The sequence below is a fragment of the Protopterus annectens genome, chromosome 2.part0 (assembly GCF_019279795.1).
Source record: "Protopterus annectens isolate FY-2018-M chromosome 2.part0, PAN1.0, whole genome shotgun sequence".
NCBI lineage: Eukaryota > Metazoa > Chordata > Ceratodontiformes > Protopteridae > Protopterus > Protopterus annectens.
In genome coordinates, this window is record NC_056728.1 from 833,597,780 (window position 1) to 833,615,952 (window position 18,173).

The window sequence follows — 18,173 nt, forward strand, 5'->3', positions numbered from 1 at the left end:
GTCATACCATACTGGAAATTCTATTGCCTCCTTGAGTTTATATATATTATTGTGATGCCCCAGTACTGGCCCAGTAATCAAGGAGTCTCAATCCTCACCACTGGGAACAGTGGGAGACGTAGACACTGGGAGGATGACAAGTACACACACAGTAAAATGCAATTTCCCTTAAGATCACACAGAGACCACAGTCAGTCTGGGGCTGGTTTCTCCCTCTTTTTCCAGCTCCCCCAATAAGACTCTTCACTGGCACAACTATAGGGTTGAGATCTCAGCTGAATGGCCAGACCAAGACCTCCAGCACCCTCTCTGTCCAACCAGTGCTTCGTCTCCCTGCCCAAGTAGCTGACACACACATGCACACACACTTTGAGGTTTGATTCACACACACACACACACACACACACACACACACACACACACACACACACACACACACACACACACACACACACACACACACACACACACATACACATCTGTGAAAGGCTGGCACAGGTTTACTTGCTATTTCCTCTTCTGCCCAGACTATAAGTAGTTTTCACCGGCACCAGCCACTACTTATCAGCTACTTTAAGTCCCTTAGCAAAGGGTGTCCAATCTTACTATATAATGTTACTATTAATCCAAATGGTAGTTTGACCAAGAGCAAGGCTATTAGAAGTGGCCTGCACAATGTCAACAACTAGATATGCAAGTACTTTAAGAGCTTAAATATCTCTAGACAGACCAGCCATAATTGAAAGGTTTAAATGTATTTAATAACAAATAATAAAATAACAAGACAATACTAAAATGTATGTACAGTGATATCAGAGTTCAAAATCATAGGAAATATTTAAAACAACATTGCAGGACAGTCTCAAATAATTACAGAAAACATCTAAGCTATACTTCACTATATTTCCTAACTGAATCCAAGAAAAATTACTATATCCTAGTTAACTTACTTACAGCAAGGCAAGACAGATGTGGTGAGTGGATGTTTCCAGGTCAAAGACAAAATACAAAATGCCCTGTCTCTCTCTCTCTCTTAGAGAGCTCTTAAATTAATATCTCAAATATTACTGCTGGGATACTTACAGCATTACATCACTTTTTGTCACTTGACTTCCCAGGTAATCCCTCCCACTTCAGCTGGTAGCATTTAGCATCTCACTGTGAAAACACTTAGACCTCAGATGTTTGAACTTTCCTGGAAGTCATAAAACAATAAAACACTTCTACATCTCAAGCCTAGTAATTATCTCTCTTTCAAGGTGACACAGAGAGTCCCTTAGTGTAGACATCCTGTCTCCTGTTGACCGAAACTGAAATATAACATCTCTTGTTTATGGCCCAGCTGTGGTTCAGTCTCCCCTGTTAAAAAAAAAAAAATATATATATATATATATATATATATATATATATATATATATATATATACAATAATGTATATAGACCTCTGCTCAGTATTTCAAAAAACACCTTTTCAGCGCGTCTATACAATATGACATACAGTTCTAATACAGTGGTAACACAAGCAATTGCATAATGCTGAACTCCACAAATGACATATAACTATTTACAAAATTCTAGATAACTGGGCTGGCAGTATCTCTTTCTGTCACACTTCTATATAAGTCATATTAATATTCACAAATGACATATAATCATTTACAAAATTCCAGATAACTAGGCTGACAATATTTCCTTTTGTGAGATGTATATCTATGGAGAGAGAGAGAGAGAGAGAGAGAGAGAGAGAGAGAGAGAGAGAGAGGGTAATATATATATATATATATATATATATATATATATATATATATATATATATATGGATCTAGGACTATTGAACGAAAGTTCAATAGTCCGAATCCACAATCCCCGAACACACTTTAACGAAAGCGATTTCACTGAAAAAGCGCTTTCGTTAAAGTGTGTTTAACAAAAAAATAAATAAAACATTACTTTTATGTTTTTGCAGGGGGGAAAGCCCCCCTATGCCTCCCACGCCCCATACTTAAATATTCTCACTCTGAGGTTGCACTACAGTCCGCAACAGGCATACTTATGCGAAAGTGCTTTTCAGTGAAAAGCATTTTCGCACAAGTATGCCCGGCCAAATCTCTTTCGGTGATCCGTACGGATCCCATATATATATATATATATATATATATATATATATATATATATATAGATATAGATATAGATATATAAAGATAGATAAATAGCTAAAGCTATAGATAGATAGATAGATAGATAGATAGATAGATAGATAGATAGATAAAGATACATGGGTATAGTAAATAAATGTAATGCATGTAAATTGCTAATAAAGTTTTTAATGTTATTTAAATGTGGAGGCCATCTGTTTCTAAACGTCATTGAAAAAATGTGCATTTTCAGTCCTAACTGTCAAAATGCTATCTATGACATTTCACTGACCTCATGATGTAGATCCTCAAGATAAGTATTGTCAACGTTTTATTGAACAATACTGTTGTCAAAGTTATGTGGTTATATATAATATGTCAAACATTCCTTATAACTTATTTAACATCAGTACTTCTATACCACATCTGCAAACTGCAATCTACAAAATCTTATTCAAGGAAAGTTGCATTCAGCTTGCCTCTCACCCACCTCTCAAATTCATGTTTAGTATTCATTACCCACAATCCCTCCTGCTACCTCCTGAATTAATTTCCTTTGCTTGTACAGGGTAATTTACCTCTTGGATTGATATGTAGTACTTATTGTCCATGATCACTCATTTACCTCCCTAGTTTCACATTTAGTGGCCACTGTCCAGGGTACCTTCACCACCCAAATTCCGAATTTGGATTCAGGGATGTTGGCCAAAGTCCTCCTTCCATCTTCCAAGTATATCCTAAATTTTTTTTGTGCAGTACTTCCCTTCTGACCAAAATGGATAATACTGGTGATGCACAACTCCAACGTGTGGTGTTTCTTCATTTACATGTTGTGTTTTTTTTTTTAATATTGTTTCTCTCTCACTGTGGATTTCTTCTGAGTACTCTACTGTTATCATGCCTCCAAAAGTCCTTATGTCTGTGACAGCTCTGTGCTAGAAACAGGCAAAGCTTCATCCATGACCAAGTTGACCAAAGCTTACTAGCCCAGCTGGGGAGGGAGGTTAGGAGCTAGTGGTGATGTTGACTCGCCCACCTTGGGGGAAAGAGCCAATCTATGCTACTGCATTGACAGAACCTTCTGGTGATAGAGATGTAAGTCATGCAGCCTCTGAGCTGGGAAGGTGCACTCAGCTTTCTAAGCTTCTATTGTAAAACAGCTCTCATAACACATGCAGAAGTAAGAAGAGGACAGGGTGTACTATGCATTTGCTTTGTTGTGTGAGCAACGAACATATCATTGGCCAGGAGTGAAGTGCCAGTTAAAACAAAAAACAAAAGGAAAATCCCCCCAAGGTCTACCTAAATTGCTCACATATAGTACATTTAGCCTTCCCACTGCCTCACAGTCAGTGGATGAATAATAAATAATTAAACAAATAATCAAATTCACTTACGAAATCAGAAAAGGCTTGTGAATGTGTCCATCTTGAAATAAACAAACAGTGTCACATACTGTCACGCACTTCTCAACTTCTTAGTGCAATAAAGCTGGGCAAAAATAATGGGGACACCAAGGCCAAAAATCAGGGATAAAATTTAAACACTACTCTTAAACAAACTTAAAAAGTTGGTGTGTGTGTGTGTGTGTGTGTGTGTGTGTGTGTGTGTGTGTGTGTGTGTGTGTGTGTGTGTGTGTGTGTGTGTGTGTGTGTGTGTGTGTGTGTGTGTGTGTGTGTGTGTGTGTGTGTGTGTGTGTGTGTGTGTGTGTGTGTGTGTGTGTGTATATGGGTGTGTAAGCAGGGATGCCATAAAACAGCAAACAAGCAAGGCATGTATCACTAAATAGTACATTGCAATTATCTGCAGCACCTACAGACTTTATTGACTTTAAAAGATTTATCAAAATACACAGATTCAGTTTATTCTGTGTATTTTGATAATTATCAAAATACATGTGCAAAGTAGAAACTCCTTTGAAGTGCATTTGATGCAATTTCCTCATATAAAAAGTTATAGATTTTTTTCAGCTACACTATAAGTGCCCAGCTGTTCATCAAACTCACTCTAGAAATGTCAACCATTTGCTATTCAGGAATATACTAGTCACAACAAGTTAAGACCTCATTATCGGCTGATCTTCAATACATGGTAGTATTGCTGCTTGTGTAGGCAGTGAAATCTCCCCTCCAGTCACACACACACACACACACACACACACACACACACACACACACACACACACACACACACACACACACACACACACACACACACCACATTTCCTGTACTTGTCCCTATCATCCTGTGGTTCTCCCTACCCGTGTAAAAATTTAGTGCCATAATGGCATGTATGTTCTAGGCCATGGTGTTTAGCGTATCCCCAATCCCTGATACACTGTTGATGCTGTTATGGCACCTTAATGAGTCATCCATGGTGATCTAGTGGTTCATTCTGCCCTTCATTACCCTTAATGAAGTGAGGGACATTATGGCAGCTATCCCTGGTATGCAGTGGTACCCCCTCCGGTCTCCATACTATTTTTGATGCCATTATGACATTTTAGAGTGTGTGTCTAGTGATTCCCCTATTTTCATTATGCTGCTTTGTACTTTACGGTACTTTATGGAGTAATCCCTGGTGTCTAGTGTATACCCCCACCCCCTGATCCCTGTAGTAACATTGGTGCCACCATAGTACTTAAAGCATTTCCTGGTGTCTAATGCATACCCATACCCCAGTCCCCATAGTAACACTGGTGTTGGTATGGCATTGCAGAATGTGTAACCCCCTCCCCTAATTCCTGTAGAAACACTGATGCTGGTAGAGCACATTAGATGATAACTCCTGATGTTCTGTCGTTCCCCCCGATCATCCTTGTGATTTATGTGCCATTATGATACTTCACTTTATCCCTGGTGTCTAGTGTATCCCTCCACCCAGCTGGTTCCCAGAGCAAAATTAGTGCTGATACAGCACGGTACACTGTGTATCCCCCCAACTCCCCCAGTCCTCATATTAACATTGTTGCAGTTACAGTTCTTTAAATGATAATCCTGATGAGTGGTGATTCCAGCACCCCCAACTACCCTTTATGATTGTGTGCCATTAAGACATTTCACTTTATCCCTGGTGGTCTACAGGCGCCCCCATCTCAGTAGTAAAGTTGGTGCCAGAATGGCACTTTAGAGATGAATCACTGACTCCACCACTCTGTCACCATTTTGATGTCAGTGCCTTTGTGGTACTTTAAAATTAATTCCTGGTGTCTAGTGGTTCCCCTTACCATGGTAGTGTTCACTGGTTGAATATGGCCTTTTGGCCATGTTCAGTAGCACAGCATGGTGGAGATGACCGTGCTGATCTACACAACTGAGTCCTTTCTTGAATCACTCAGCCATTTAGATGCCTCTCTGGATGAGGTTCTAGGGAGACAACACATGGCTAACTAGCATATATCTCTCCCCCAGACTGGCATTAGCATTCGCCATGGCCATGCGGCCAGCCCTTTGTGTGTTGTACATCTTCATGTTGGAGAACTGTGCATCACTGTGTAAAGGTGCTTGTTGAATACTACAAAGGTACAGCAACTTATATATGGTCATGTACATGTCGCTGTACCTTTATAAATTCAGCCCATGGTGTTTTTGTGCCACATTAGGTGTTCTTTGCTTGTGCAAACCAGTTTCTCATATTATCTCATACATGTTGTCTACAAAATATATAACATGCATGTATGTGTGAATGTATACATATATATTACATACATGTATATATACACACATGTACGTATACATATATATTATTTTTCCCCATACCCCCATTAAATTAAATATACTAACTCTGAGATCGCACAACACTGGGAAAGTGTAAAAGTAACTTACCCCAGTATTCTACAATTTTGCAGAAAACTAAGTGTCAATATTTCTATTTCAGTGAAGAAGAAAATACTAGAAATAAAAACTGGAGTGACATTCCCTATCAGTGCATTTTTTGTGCTTAATTTATGTTAGCCTTTATGTTTCATTACACCAGTATAATGCAGTTTACTCAGATAATTTTCTAAGAAGTGCATTCACATAAGTTTCTTCAGACCTGTCAAAAAATTCAGTTAACTATCCACCTTTTATGGGCCTCAAATCTTTTTTAGTTATTTTTTTTTTAGTATAAAAACACACCTAACCAAAAAATTATGAGTTTAAACTTAGTGGGTAGTAAATGATTGTTTATGCCATCTTTTTTTGAAGAAGGTTCCCCTGTACCCTAGTGGCAGGAGTGTGCAGTTAGAACTTGTTTGATCGAAGACTGCTGGAACGGGGCTCAGTTTTTAGCTTTTTATTGGTTGATTAGTTAATTTATTTAAAACAGTTTGCTCATTCGCTACTGTTATATAAAAAAATATACACTTTATGCATCTCTGCTTAGCTAGGATTAAACTGTTCCCGGCTCCATAAAGTCTGCTGTTCAAATTTTCCCTTAGAACTAGCCAGTTTTTTTTAGTTTTAGCACTCAAATCTGTTTCTTTGTGCTCAGCACTTGTTCAGAACTCGTAAGCACTAAATAAGCTACAAATTACTACAGCACTCAACTTTCCTCACTTGTCTAGAGGAAAACAGTTTTTAGTACTTAATAAATAAGCACCTATCCAGGCATGTCTAAGGGTCAGCTCCTGGTGTTTTCTCCTGTCTACCTGATGAATTTGGGCATCTTGGGGCAATGCAGCAATTGACTCATGTCACAGACAACCCTCTCCTCCTACCACTCATCACTACAACCTGTGAGAGATTTACTTATATAGCCAAACTGGAAGCAAAGCTCTTTTCACCCAAGACTGGACTAGACAGTAAAGAGAAGGCAAACACTTGCACCACACCACACTCATTAAATAATCCCTCAAAACCTACACCACCAAAACACACACATAGCAACACAAAACACACACCTACATTCAAGGAGGCTCTCAATAAAAATCTGCTCAAGCAACAGAGACCTCCAAAGCAAAAACGCAAGCAACCTCCACTCCCCAACACAACCCAAATGACACATAGCCCACAAACTCAGTGTGCCACTCAACCACAGCCCATAAGGCATAACAACGTACCCAACACTCTAGTCATAGGTGACTATAGTAAGGCACACTGATGTTCCACTCACCAGGCTAAACAAGGAGAAAGTTACTGTCAGCTGCCTGTCAGGTGCCAGGATCCACCACATAACGTACGCACTCAAGTCACTCCACAACAAGTACAAATATGACTCTGTCATTGTCCCTGTTGGTGTGAATGACCTGAGACATACCTCCCTGGACTATATGAAAAGAGACATGGAGGAGCTCTCTGATCTTGACCCTAGCCCTGCGTAGCATCCTGCCATCACCCAGAATTATACCACAATACAAGGAAAACATGATTGACTTCAACAATTGGCTAAACTTCTGGTGTCATTCTAAGGGGATCCAGTATCTGTCTGCCTAGGATGACATGATCGACAGACCACCATGCTTTGCCAGAGATGGCCTGCACCCATCGCCCTTGGGATTCCAGATATTGGCTAATACTCTTGCCACCCCTATAGTACCTTTTTTAGGCAAGGTTCAAATGACAAATTCACCACCGTAACAGGTACAAGCAAGCAAAATCTTAGGGTAATGCTACTCAATGCTAGAAGTCTAAACCTCAAAATGCATTCACTCAAGGCAGTCCTTAAAATGGAGAACATCGACATCTGTGCAGTGACAGAGACCTGGTTCAAGGCTCCAGAGAGCACCCCTGCATTACCAGGCTATAATTCATACCACACCTTTCGGCCACCTAACCTGGAATGTAACACTAAAGGAGGAGGTGTGTCCATATTCATTAAGGATATCCACACCTCCAGGCTTGTTGCTCAGCATAATGCATCCGAGATTATCCAAGTGCAACTAACTCTGAGCAAGACCACTATCCAAATTGTAACTTGCTACAGATCCCCTACCATGCCCCAGGATTCCCACTTCTTGATACACTGGAAAATACTAGGGTACAACCGAACACCCTAATAATTGGTGATTTCAACTACCCCACCATTAACTGGGAAAACTACTTATGTACCAACTCTTTTGCTCAATGTTTTCTGGAATTTATAAATTCCAATGCCTTGGATCAACTTATCCACACCGCCACCAGGGGCAGCAATATCCTAAACCTGGTCATTACCAATATGGGTGACCGGTGTTCCACAACAGAGGTCAATTCTTCATTGGTCAGATCTGACCACAAGCTAATTCCCCTAGACATCCACATCCCGCCCCCACCCCCCATTAAAGAAACTACCGTAAAAAATGTCTCCAAAGCCAACTTCACGCTTCTTAAGGCAGAAGTGGCAAACTTCACAACACCCATGCAGATGGACAAAGAGGTACAACTGCTGAATCCTACACAAATGCACTTTATAAGCACTTACAACAGAACCAAGATGCTATTCTCCAAAAAAAATAAGCCAATCTTGTGGTCCCCTGCCATAAACAAACTCTACAACAGAAGAAAGAAACTGTTGCAAAAAAGAGTAAAATCCCATGACTGGAGGAACTCCCTGGTCAGCCTCACTAAGAAGCTGAGATCCCTCATAAAATCCTCCAAAGCTAGTTATGAAAACAAAATCGCCGCTGATTTGAAAGACAACCACAAAGCATTCTATAGCTATCTTAAGAATCTCAATGGCAACACTCAGATCTGCTCTGAGTTACAGCACAATCACACTAAATATACAGAACCAATTGATATTGCCAACATCCTGGCAGATAGATTCAGTTAAAACTTTAACCCCCACTTGACCCCTAAAGGGCCCATCTCTATACTGGAAAAATGCAAAGGTCTTGTAATCACGGCTGTACAGGTAAAAACCACACCCTCCTAAGCCAAGGACAGAGCATCCATGGGACCTGACAACTTCCCAGGCTGCATTCTACATGAACTACAGAATGAACTGATACCCCATCTAAGCACCACATTTAATCATAGTCTCACCTCAGGCTTCATGCCCAATGAATGGCGCATAGTGATGGTTATCCCACTCCACAAAGGAGAGCCTCCATGGACCCCGGGAACTACCGCCTCATGAGCCTAATGAGCATGGCCTGCAAGACCATGGAATGTATCATCATGGAACTTATAAACAAAGACATTGGTAATCTCCAAACTTTGGACCCCACCCAGTTCGGGTTTGTAAAAGGCAGATCATGTCTCCTAAACCTGATAGATTTCTTTGAAGTAGTCACCAAAGCCATAGACGAGGGTAAGGTGCTTCACACAGCCTATCTAGATCTCGCCAAGGCTTTTGACACCATCCCCCACTCTGGAATTATAGATAAACTCACTAAACTAGGTATAAATCCCTATGTCACAAGATGGGTTGCCAAATGGCTCAGTGACATAACCCACAATGAGAAAGTAGCAGACTCCAAATATGACTTCAGACCAGTGACAAGTGGAGTACCACAGGGTTCAGTCCTGGGTCCTCTCCTGTTTGGTATCAACTTTTCTGAAGTACAGACTAATGCAAAAGGTCTTTGGCTAACAACGTTTACAGATGACTGCAAACTAGAAGCCATAATTGAAACTTCTAATGATGTGGACAGCCTACAAAAGGGCCTCACTGAGACAGATACCTGGTGTCAAAGCCATGGCCTCAAGTTCAATGCAAAGAAGTGCACTGTCATCCCCTTTGGTAAAGTCTCTGTACGCATAAGCTACCACATAGGTGGTAGTCTACTTAACACTGAAAGTGTGATAAGAGACCTTGGGACACAGGTAGACAGTAGTCTCTCCTTTGATAATCACATCACCACAGTAGTCAGGAAATCCTTCTACGTGGCACACCTCATCACAAAAGTTTTCTCATCCAGGAAAAAAGAGGTCACTGTTCCCCTCTACACGTCACTCATTAGACCCATTATAGAGTACAATGCCCCTTTTGGTATGTACCTCACAAGACATCTACAACAACTGGAAAGGCCACTGAAATACCTCACAAAGAGAATTACTGGCATCAAACAGATGCCCTATGCAGACTGTCTCAAAAAACTCCAGCTTTACTCCGTCGCATATCGCCTACTCAGAGGTGATCTCTGCCTAACATACAAAGCTATGTCAAACCCAGAGCTGTTGGACATGCTCCACTTAAACAAATCTCAATCCCTCCAAGCTACACGCTCTAGGGACCTAAACCTTGTCACCACAATAATTTTCTTGGGTGTTGAAAGCCTGGGTACCTTTTTGGCTAGGCTTATATAGGTCCTAGGGCCAATAACCTAGTACCTACCTATGAACCTTGCCTGATTTTATGGTGCTTGTATACACACACACACACACACACACACACACACACACACACACACACACACACACACACACACACGATTTTTAATTTAAGGTAGTGCTGTTGCTCACTTACCCTGCACCAATTTAAGGTAGAACCGTTGCTCACCCTACACTAATTTAAGGTAGTGCCATTACTCACTCTGCACCAATTTATGGTAGCACCAGTGTTCACCCTAAGCTAATTTAAGGTATTGCCATTGCCAGCTCTGCACTAATTTGTGGTAGTACCATTGCTTACCCTACATTAATTTAAGGGAGTGCCAATGCTCACCTTGCACTAATTTAAGGTAGTGCCACTGCAGATCCTACACTAATTTAAGGTAACATTGTGGCTCACCCTATACAAATTTACTGTAGTGCCATTGCTCACCCTACACTAATTTAATGTAGTGCTGTTGCTCACTCTCCACCAATTAATAGTAGTACCACTGTTCACCCTACACTAATTCAAGGTAGTGCTGTCTGTTGCTCATCCTGCTCTAATTTAAGGTAGTGCCACTGCTCATCCTGCATTAATTTAAGGTAGTGCTATTGCTTACCCTATACTAATTTAAAGTAGTGCCATTGTTCAATCTGAGCCACTGTATGGTAGTACCATTTCTGACCCTATACTAATTTAAGATAGTGTTGTTGCTTACCCTATACTAATTTAAGGTAGTGCTGCTGCTCACCTTGCATTTTTTAAGGTAGTGCCATTCCTCATCCTGCACTAATTTAAGGTAATGCAGTTGCTCACCCTACACTAATTTAAGGTAGTTCCATTGCTCACTCTGCACCAATTTATGGTAGTACCAATGCTCACCCTACACTAATTTAAGGTAGTGCTGCTGCTCACCCTGCATTTTTTTATGTAGTGCCATTGCTCATCTTGCACTAATTAAAGATAGTGCAGTTGCTCATTCTGCATATATGATAAAAATAGCATGACCAAAGTTTTGCTGTTATCTACAAAAAATGTATATAATGTATTTATACTATCATTGTTAATCTGAGGCTTCCACAATTAAACAGATGCCATGTTCAAAATAATTTTTGTCTCATGGCAAACCATTTTGCATAATTTGTGGCCTTGTGCTGACTGGAGGTAATTCAGAGACACTGAGCGCGTATATGAAAAAATAAGAAATTCTGCACCCTGCAATGTATGCAAATGACAGTATAATGACATGGTAATGAGTAACGATATTACAATCAGGGCAATCAGATGCAAATGAGGGTAAACAATATGGTGGAGGGATTAGAAAAAAATATATATATATGTGTGTGTGTGTGTGTGTGTGTGTGTGTGTGTGTGTGTATACACACACACACACACACACACACACACACACACACACACACGCAAACATATTTTGTGCCAAGAGACACTAACTCCAAGTTGCTGAACATGATATGCAACAAGACTGTGTTGCATGTCATCACCCCTTGGTGGTGCCATGTCATCCTTTTGCGCTTAACATCTCATGCTGTCCACTGCACTGAAATTGTGGGCCACTACTGTTTGGACAGAGGGATCATGCAGAAACTGGTTGAGATGTGATGCTCCGACATGCTTTGGAGCTTTTCTCCCTGGATCTGCGCTGAAAAAAGGTATCAGCTCAGATAGACTAACCCGGTCAACAAATGTAAAAAAAAAAAAAAGTTAAATAAATAAATAAATATGCAGACCTGTGGAATGCATGGAAAACCTATCTCTGTGGTAATCAAGGTATATGTGAATTTAAGAAGGCCACCTAAAGGGACTTTTCGGTGGCCAACAGCAGACATGGTGGGTGTAGTTCAAGCATCTGTCTCAAGGATACTCTACCAGTTCCTCAATGCCATACTAGAATATTTGGAGGGCAGACATGGTTTCCACATACCACAGAGAAGATAGCCATCATTGTGTTTGTGTTTTTTTAACACTTTTATTGACTTGTGACATAGACATATTTACATTTATGCAAAAATAATCAAACTGTATTAACAAATTAACATTAACAAACATTATACTTCACACATATGTCTATATAGCATATAATCTAAGCAACATTGCATAAATTATTCAATTATTCCCCCTTTTTTAAACAAGAAACATCTTTATTAAACCATCACTTACGACATAAGCAATCATACATTTATATAAATGAAAACAAACTACACCGACGCAATCCTAGTTGCAAGCATTTTACATCACAAACCATACTGACATACTCCCAGTTGCAAACATTATAAATCACGTATAATCTACCCAATCATTTTTAGTCAGACATTAGAAAGCTAATTTATGTCCTGCCTTCTTTTAAACCTCATTACTCCCGTTTGTATTTTCCCATAATTCCTATTTTTCCTATGTAGTTTGCTCCTACCCTTTTCTAAAGATTTCAGTTCCAGTTGTTTTATCTCTGTTACTATATCCACTACGTCTAATACAGTTGGTTTAGATTCTGATTTCTATTTTCTAGTAATTGCTTTTTGGCAGCCACCCATAGTTAGACACAGCAAGGCCTTACCATGTCTAGGCAATTCCAATTCTGTATCATACCTCAAAGAAAATCATCTCCCTCATCAGACCAGTCTGCCAACCCAGCATCTCTGACAGTGCATCCCACAGGGAATACCCAAAGTCTGCCAATTCACCACACTCCCAGAAAACATGTTCCCAATTATCTCCCTCCTCCCTGTCACACCTCCAATATTTGCTGTCTGTCTGAAGAAAAATCATCTGGAGTCTACTTGGGGTATAGAAATATCTATGTAAACATTTCCAGGCAAAAATCCTAAATCTTCTAGATTTTTTTGCATATTTTGGAGACATATGACGTTCAAACTTTTAAGCATTCGACAACATGATATAGACCCAAATAATATCATCTGCAAATAAAGCCAGCTTTTCTTGACTATCATATCAATTATGTCCTTGAATTTCTGAGTCCCTTATTTTCTTGGCAAGGGTTCCAAATATAATGCAAATAATAAAGGGGAAAGAGGAGACCCCTACCCGGTTCATCTGCTCAAGCAGAAATTATCAGAGAGGATCCCACCCACTTTAATTTTCACCTCCTATCCCTCATATATCCTCTTAATCAACCTTATAATTTTTTTCAGGAAATGCAAATGCTTCCCTTGCCATTCTCATAAAGTCCCAGCTTACTCTGTCAAATGCTTTGTCTGCATCAAGACTCACCAACAACAATGGTATTTTCTTACATTCTGTTTCCCTCTTGATCATCAGTGTTCTGTTAATGTTGTCAAATGTTTGTCTCGCCTCCACATCTTCTACCACAGTTTTGTCAGGATCAATGCATTCTGCTGATATGATTGCATCTTTAGTAATACAGGTCTTGTCTGCTTTCTTATGACCAGGTTTGGAGCATGCACTCGGTGTATGCTTGCAATTAAGAAATCCTGCTGTAGAATACCACTCAAATTGCTTATTCGTGTTTTCATAAAATGAGTGCAGTTTGTTCCTTGCAGTTTCTCTGGTAGAGCAGAAAAATCTCATGTTTTCTCTGCATGCTGCGTCTTCTAATTCTACCTTTTTTTAAACAGCTCTGCTTGAGAACTCTCATGCTCAGCCAGCCGTTTCTTCAGTTCAACCACTGATTTTTTTGCTGTTTTATTAAAACATCTGAATAGATAGTTAAACTTTTATTTTCCAGCCATTTGTTATTTAAGTTGATACACTCTTTCAATGTTTCATTTATTATAATCACCTCTGAGTACATTTATTTTTTACTCTACATTACAAGAAGTTAATTATTGTACCAGTGATAAAGCTTGAACTGCTTTTTTGCTGAATAGCTACAGGATTCTTCTCAGCCAGTGTGCTCACTTCTCATTTTCATGTTTGATTTTATTTCTGGTTCTCTAAATTTCTTCTTCGCTGACATCCAAGCAGTGTACTTAGTAGCCAGTAACTGAAATTTATTCAAGCTGATGATATGACTGGCTCTTATTTCTCAGTTTCTTTTTTTCACACCCAGAGAGCTGAAATTAATCTGTTGATTAGTGTGCAGCCATCTTGAAAGTCCCTCATACCTCTGTCTTTTCATGTGTCAGTGTGTGTGTGTGTGTGTGTGTGTGTGTGTGTATGTATATATATATATATATATATATATATATATATATATATATATATTTATATATGTAGTTCATATACATGCATATATATATATATGTATATATATATATATATATATATATATATATATATATATATATATATATATATATATATGTGTGTGTGTGTGTCTGTGTGTTTGTGTGTATATATGTATATATATATATATATATATATATATATATATATATATATATATATATATATATATATATATATATATATATATATATATATTATTTATTTATTTGTTGACAAAATAGATGTTCAACAACTGTGTGAGATTGCCACTGTTCTTGGGTTAGGTAATATCCCTTTTCCCTTTTCTCCGTTATTGTGTGATCTTGAGTTAGAATATATTAGTAGCATGACGGCTTGTCCTACCCCCCTGGAAAAAAGATTGTTTTAAAGTCGCTTGCTCCAGGGTTGTTTCTTGCAGCACACACATTGCATTGTTGATATTTTTTGAATTATTTCATTATTTTCAGTTGGCATTATGTACATTGACATTGATTTTTTTGTTGTCTTAAAGTATACATATATAGATGGATAGCTATATTGCTGTGCCTTGGACAAGAGAGCATTTTCTGAGATCCTGCAATGTAGTTCTTACACAAGTGACTGACTGCACCTTGAAGTCTTGATCATTACTGTTTCAAACTTCTTCCTGGCAAACATTTATTGCATTACTAGCTAAATAATTAATGACTTCTACTATGTGAATTTATGGAGTTTTTCTAATGTCTTAATACACAATTAAATGCTTACCATAGAAAAAAAGAGCATGTTTAGGAAATAATAATAGAACTAGACTAGCTAAATATAAGAAGTGTAAACTTCTGATTACCTACTTACAGCTTCACCAAATAAAATATCTGTCTTCACTGTCTTGATATGCTCTGAAGGTAATACATCCCAATGAATGTTTGCAGTGTAACAACCAAGACAGCAACAGAACTTGAGCAGAATGTAGCAGCTGTGTCATCCCCATCCTAAACGCAGACTCCTTGTTCCTACTTCTTCTGAAACCCTTCGGCAGTGTAAGATCTCAGCAGGAATATTTCTCAACCCCAGTGGTCCTGCCTGTTCTACCCACATTGTAGCTCATACACAGGCCAGAAACATACCTCTTAAGGTAATTAGGTATTATCGCTACCAGATTTTTGCGCTAATGCAGGTTGCTTCCCGATGAATAAAGTGGTGCCGATAATCTATTAAAAGGCATAGAAACAGTATTTTCTTTAACTGTTTTGGTTTGTTTAGGCAGTTTTATGAGTTCAACAACTGAAAAAGTAAATAATGCGATGTAGGTTTACCCTTTACTGCTGCGCATCATGCTGTTTGTTTAAGAACTGCAGACGATGAATTTACTTATATTCCTTTGAAACTGTTTATATCGCAGGAATGGGTAAACTTCAGCTGTGTTATACAAATGTAATAAAAGGATACGTGGTCTACATTACTCCTAATAAACAGTGCAAATATTACTCTTTTCCATATGGGTGTGTTTCATAATGTTTTTCTGTGTGTTGAGTGGAGTTCATTATGTTACTGTAGGAGAATATGTGCCTTAGAAATCACTGGCTTGCTACTGCGAGCACATTGATTTCCTCCATGTGGTTTTAAGTCTACTTGCAGTACACAAACAGTAATGTAAATAATGATTTTGCATTCATTTCGGAATTTTTTTTTGTCTATTTTTCTGCAAACACTGTGAATGAAATGCACAGCGAGCTTAAAAGATGTCGTTTGGACTAAAAAAAAAAGAACAATAATCCACGTCACAAACTTCCACACTCTCAGCCGTGAATTCCTAGCAGTATGTACGGCTGTTATTTGATAGCACTGGCTGACAAAGAACGTTCAGTGGGCTGCCTCGCAATGAAGCAAAATGCTTCTACTGCAAGTAAAGAGCACAAAGAAACAACAGTATGTTGTGTACTTTGTGTTGATAGGCCTCCGAAAAAACAACCTGTTTTTGTTAAAGAAAACACACTGTATTGCATTTCAAGCAAATTGAGGAACATATTTAGTGATCGGGAAACAACCTGTATTAGCACAAAAATCTGGTTGCGATAATACGTAAGTACCCCTCTTAAATGCTTCTCAATTTTAGTGACATTCCTGATGTAGTTCAAAATCGTGCTCTGAAGCTTTTAATTCTTCCTAAAACTTTATTTTAGAACAGATGGTGGATTACATTGCATAAATAATGACAAAAATTATGAACTCATTTTACTTCAGAAAATGCATGGTAATTCACATTCTCTTATTCTGTCAGCGTCTTAACTTAATATTTTAAAAAGTATCCCAGATTGTATCTTGATTTGTCCTTGATTCTGGTGATATACTTTCCTCCTGTCAATGATTTTGACTCAAATTTTAGCTTTGTTTCTACTAATCCTTCCTATTGAGAACTTGACTTTTGGAGAAAGATGACGAATTAACACTAATTATGAATCAATTTATTTTACATCAGAAAAATGTATAATAATTCATAGTCTATTATTCTGTGAATACCTCAAATTGATAGTACAAATACTTTTAAAGGTGTTTTCTATTATGTCTGGATCTGGTCCTGATTCTATGATTCTTCCACATTTTGTCCCTGATTCCTTGAGACCTATGGTATGTAGAAAGAGACTGATTGCGCCTGATTCTGCTAAGAGACAGAATCGCCAAAATCTACGCCTAGATTTTACGGCTTCTTGTCTAGCCTTACAATAAGCGTCAAGGAGTTTTCGCCTGCACTCACGCATACCTCTCAACTGTACAGATTTCCGCAAAATTTCCAGATTTTTGCCTCACATTTTTGGTCTCTTTTTCATAAAACTGTGTTTTCTAGCAAATTAGTGGCAAAATCATTGAAAGTTGAAGCTAGAAAATAATGACAGTCTATAGACTTCCAGACTGTATACCCTTCAGAAAATTCATGCAAATGCAAAACCTGTTATTCTATCAACCTGCTAAGTTTGTAAGAGCAATATTTAAAAACTGCCCCAATTTTGGGGCATTTGTCCCACTTTTATTAATGGCTTTGTCCAGATTTCACCCTCTAAGAGGCTGAGAGATATGATTCACAGCCATTTGCAATTCACTTTCTAATCACTCGTTAGCACAACACATTTAAAGCAGCAAATATTCTGCCCAACTGTATTGAAGACAGGTGCATCAATTTCCGAAACCTTTTTCCAGTTTTTGCACATAGGATTCCTTGTTAATGACCTGTACCCTTGGATTTCAGGAGGCACGCGAGTTTATTTATTGCATGAGATGAAAAAATAACATATACTTTTTCGCGTTTAAACAAACGTAAAATTAAGGGACAGTTAAGAGGGGCACATTTCCCTAGATGCATTGCGCTATTGGCAAATATATACAGCAACAGCGCCAATTTACCTCTGAGTTCGAGAAGGCATTTTTGTTAGTGTGAGTACGAGAGTTTGAGAGAGAAAATACAAAGAGTTTTTGCAGAGCTTGAAATATTCCAATACGAGTAAGCACACGTCTTTTTATTTAGTTATTTTTAAGTAGATGCGCGTATTTAAGGTTCAGATTTTTTTAGAACTTATATACTAATGTAGAACCCGTTATTCCAGTCACTTGCATATGATCAATATTTAAAAATTTCTTAATTT